Source organism: Frieseomelitta varia, unplaced genomic scaffold (assembly GCF_011392965.1).
Source record: "Frieseomelitta varia isolate USP_RPSP 00005682 unplaced genomic scaffold, Fvar_1.2 scaffold_275, whole genome shotgun sequence".
NCBI lineage: Eukaryota > Metazoa > Arthropoda > Insecta > Hymenoptera > Apidae > Frieseomelitta > Frieseomelitta varia.
In genome coordinates, this window is record NW_025110007.1 from 121,389 (window position 1) to 126,142 (window position 4,754).

The 4,754-nt window shown below is 29.3% G+C and overlaps 1 long non-coding RNA gene across 1 annotated transcript; it reads left to right on the forward strand.

Moving 5' to 3' along the window:
- LOC122529024 lies at positions 1-1,273 on the forward strand. Its single transcript, XR_006306722.1, has 2 exons — positions 1-191; positions 303-1,273. It is a non-coding gene; the product is annotated as an uncharacterized LOC122529024 (long non-coding RNA).
- The last annotated feature ends 3,481 nt before the right edge of the window (positions 1,274-4,754 follow it).

Here is a 4,754-nt window from a genome sequence, read left to right on the forward strand (position 1 = left end):
TTATTTGTAGTATTATCATTATAATCACTACAAATGAAAAAAAATTTGACTACTTGAAACTAATTGAAAAGAACCCTAATTATGAGGAATAATCGAATATTAAATTTATATTTAGAATTTCTCAAGGCTGAGTTTGTTTATACTAGGATAATAAGGACAGGGCTGACAGGTTAACTGATAATCATACGGAAGTAAACATTAAATCTCACTTCTTGGGAATTTGATGAATCGTTTTTAAATCTAAATGCATAATATCTTCCATGTGTCTTATTTTGCATAGTCTTATTAGAATCGTTTTTCAGATCATCTTCATTAGAGCTGACCTAAATGATCCAGGACACACATATCTTAAGCTTTCGTTGCCAGATTGGATATATCTATTAGCAGAAAAAGTAGCCTCCTCCTTATGTAGAGAAGAAAATCATGTGGTTGTATTCTGTAAAAACTTTGACCTCCAGCCATTATTTTTACACAATTGTAGCTCATATTACAACGAAATAATGATCCAGTAGTCCAAGAACAATCTTTTTCTTAGTTACCTTCATTTCAGATTTCTGCTACATCATTATCTTTGATACATAAATTACAAGCTGAAAATGTTAGAAACTATGCCCTTGCCACCACCAAGATGCATCAAGAAACAGCTTATTGTCTTCAGCTCTTCCAACAACTCTTTTAGTGATTTGAATGCTCAAAAATGATAATAGACATAAAGCAGTTGTTTTTACCAAAAAAAACGTAAAGTAGCTAACAGAGCAGACTTCCCTAGAAGATATCTCCTTGCTACTGCTGCCTGTCAAAGATTAAATCTAGGATCCTATTCAAAATCATCCAGTGTATTTTCAAAATGAATTTAGTTCCTATTAAACACATACGATAATTCCAAAGTCCTAGAAGCACCAACTCTAATAAAGATGTTTTCCTCTTCTTCACAGAACTTTTTAGATAAAAATCCGCATCACAAGAATTGTGAAATGCCTCAACAGTTCCTGTCCAAAAGATGTTATGAGCGAGGATTTCTCTGTTTTAAAAGAAGACTAATTAGATTAAAATTATTTATATTTTCAACATTTTATTGTTACGAGTTGTCTTCTAGAACTGAAGAAGTCTTCACTCTAAGCGCCTGGAAAGTCAATTCAATTATAAATTATAACATTCTTATCTTTGTTGAAACGTGACTGACTCACAAGGCCAATTTTAGCTTCTCACGATTCATAGAGTTCAGAAAGGACAGAACTAATTTAAAAGGTGGTGAAATTCTAATTCTCATCTATAAAAACGTGATTTTCAGGCAAATTACTAACATCAAATCTCCTGACATCTTAATTGAGCTATCCGAATTTGAACATATTATTTGAACTATATCTCTTTGTGTAAATAATGTAAAGCCAGAATTGGATATATTTGTCTGCTATAGAGCTCCTGGCTTCACTCTTAGACAAGATCAGTGGAATCTAATTGTTTAAAATATGGACACTAAATGCAACTGCATTCTAGCAGATGATTTTAACGCTTATCATTCTAATTGAAATTTCACATACAGATAGCAGTGGTTGAACATTTTATAATGCCATGAAAATTGTTGATTTTCTACTACACAATGACAACTTTTATACGTATATTAAGGTACACAAAACTTTTAATTGCAATATTGTTCTCTCATTCCCTATTATGAATATTTGTGACAAAATTGATACTGTTGTGTACGATAAATGATTACTTCCCTATTTATTTTAACATTAAGATACATAAGAACTATTTCGAGAAAAATTAGACAATATATACATAAACAAATGTATAATTTATTGGATCGAATACAGTGATGCTTCATCAGTAAAAGAATATAAATATAATAAGAATATGAAATATAAAATAAGAATATAAAAAGAATATAACGATTCAGAGATTGATGGTAATTGGNTACGAAAAATTTATTATACATTTAATTATTTACATTTGTTTAAAAATATTAGAAAGAATTGATTAAAATAATTTTTATTTGATTTATATAAAGGAATGGACGTATCAAATAAATATTTCTATAAATATTGTTACTTTTTAGCCTGAGTTAGTTTCTTGCGAAATGCGCGAGTATTGGGTTTAGATTAGTTAACGAATTACAGCGCCTTTGCACGGTGAAATACGCAATACACTTCCTACGATTCTCGAACTCGAAATCAATATTGCTCATGATCGATTTTTAAACGATAAGTATGGCGGAATCAAGCAGATCGCATCTGTAAAGAAGAAAATGCCATCCAGAAGTAAGTATCATCCAAAAGCCCTTAGGCAAAAATTTTATTCAATAGCTATTAGATTTATGTTTGCGTTGTGAATTTTTAAATTAAAAGTTGCATTTTTGACTTCATTTCATCGAGATCTGCCAGATTACTGAAGTGTATAATTTTTGCAAATAATTATTATTACGTATAATTTTCAAGAATTAAAAATAATAGCATACAAATATTCAAACAGAACACACTGTGCCAAAAGTTATTTATAATTTTGTACCTAAATTTAGTTTTAATCCTAATTACAGCAAATGTTGTGATCTTATAACGTTGACTAACTCAATCAATGTTCTGGCACACTATCATTAAATTCACCATGATCTTGAAAATTTGAATCTTCTCTTTGTAACAAGCCCGTAAAACTTGTTGTAGAATTTATTTTCCTCATTTCATTTGTTATTTTATTAGGACTAAACAATGAAATGTTAGGATTTCTTGAATTTTTGATATTCAACTCCAATATTTGAAGTTCAACAAATGAACGAAAAGTAATCATACAGGTAGTTTTAAAACCTCATTGTAAAGGAAAAGTTTTATTATTCAACATCATGATTAATCGGTTACGACAAAAATTTTTCAGTGATAAAAAGAAAACTTCTCTTTGGGGAGAAGTTTGTATTCTTATAATTTTCGAGGAAAAAAAATATTCTTACTTTTACGGTTGTTGTATAGTGTAAAAATAAATATGTATCTTTGAACGAAACAAGCAGAAGACTGTTAAAGATGAAACTTCACTATTTAAAATAAAGGCAAGTTTATTATTCTACAATTTCTTTTTCAGGAAATTATAACAGTTTAAAACATTAACAATTTTTCATCTAGTGTATGAATATTTTCGTTCTTTTTTAAGAATTTCTCATGAATTTTGTGTATTTGAGTCAAACCAGAGTTTTTTATTTTTTATTCCAAGTTACTATTTCGTTCGAAATGCGCGCGCATGGAGTTCAAATTGATTACAGCGCCAACGGTGGAATACGCAACATACTTCCTACGATTCTCGAACTCGAAATCGATATTTCTCATGATCGAAATGTAACTGGAAAGTGGCGGTTAAAGATGGCGGAGAATGAAGACGAAAGTATTATCCAGAAAAATCAACCAGAAAGAAGTATCGTGCAGAAATTCTCAAGTAAGAATTTAAATCAGTAACTGTTAGATATGCGTTTGTGTTGTGTAGAGAAGATGAAACATACGTTTTTGGCTTCAGTTCAAAGTAAGATTTAACCAATTAATTACTACATATAATTTTCAACAATTAAAGAAATAATAGCATATGAATATTTTATTTCCATATATACCTCATTTATAGTATCATTTAATTATTACGCGCGTGTTTAATCATTCATTGAGCATTACGATAAAGAAATCGTGTAGTGCTTTGGAAATTTTCGAGCAGATTTTTCTTCAATTATCGATTTCAATTGTAAGGTTATTGACAGATCATCTCGTATGTCTTTTTAATAGACTTTGAAGTTGTTATCGTTTCATTTTCCCACGTTTGCGTTTATTTGACATATTTGTTCTGACTTTCGATTTCTCTTTGTGCAGGTGCTTGATTGCAGATAGCATAGAACACAGATGCCACGATCATTAATGGACAATTTGATGAACTTTCACGGAAATTTGGCAATATTTTATTCATTTTGGGTAACATGTGGTATACAATTCATATCTATTTGAGATACAATTCACAATACATAATTTCGTAATTATTTGGAATACAAAGATGATAATGGAAAAGATTGAATTAATTAATATTTTATTTGGATATATACCAGCTTAACGGTATACATATGCTATCAAATGGATGTATATTCTTGTATTAAATTATCAAATTCTAAGTTTCCATACTTTGCTGTATTATATGTATTTGCTTTTTTCATACGTTGCTTGTTTCATAGTGTTTTTATTATACTGTACTTGCTTTTTTCATACGTTGACTTGAAATTGAAACGATTCAAAACAAGATTTCACTCGCGTTTTTTGTGGTATTGCTTCTTAAATATATTTAGCTAAGTTTGAATTAGAAATTATGATTTGTACAACATTTTCGAATATTTATAACACGACACATGATATACTACTAATATAATATATTATTAAGTGTGCACTTCCTACTCTAATAACAGACATTCAGAATACAATAATTGTCTTTCATTATCTTTACAGTATTCAATATTGAGAAAAACCTTGTAATTTACAGTTAACATCTTTAATATATATTCAAGTTTCTTTATAATCATGTTCTACAAAAATAGTGATATTTTATAAATGAACGTATTCCCTCTCCCTTCCCTCTTAATCAGCTTTATTTTCAGAAAGTTTTTGTGACCACGTGCAATGCGGTCGGTAGAGCCAGTGTTTATTGCGAAGTATTTTCATATGGCCCTTGTTAAATTAAATAATTCATTTAAATTATAATTCGCGAAATTAGAGTCAGTGAGTTCGCCGATGTTACTTAAA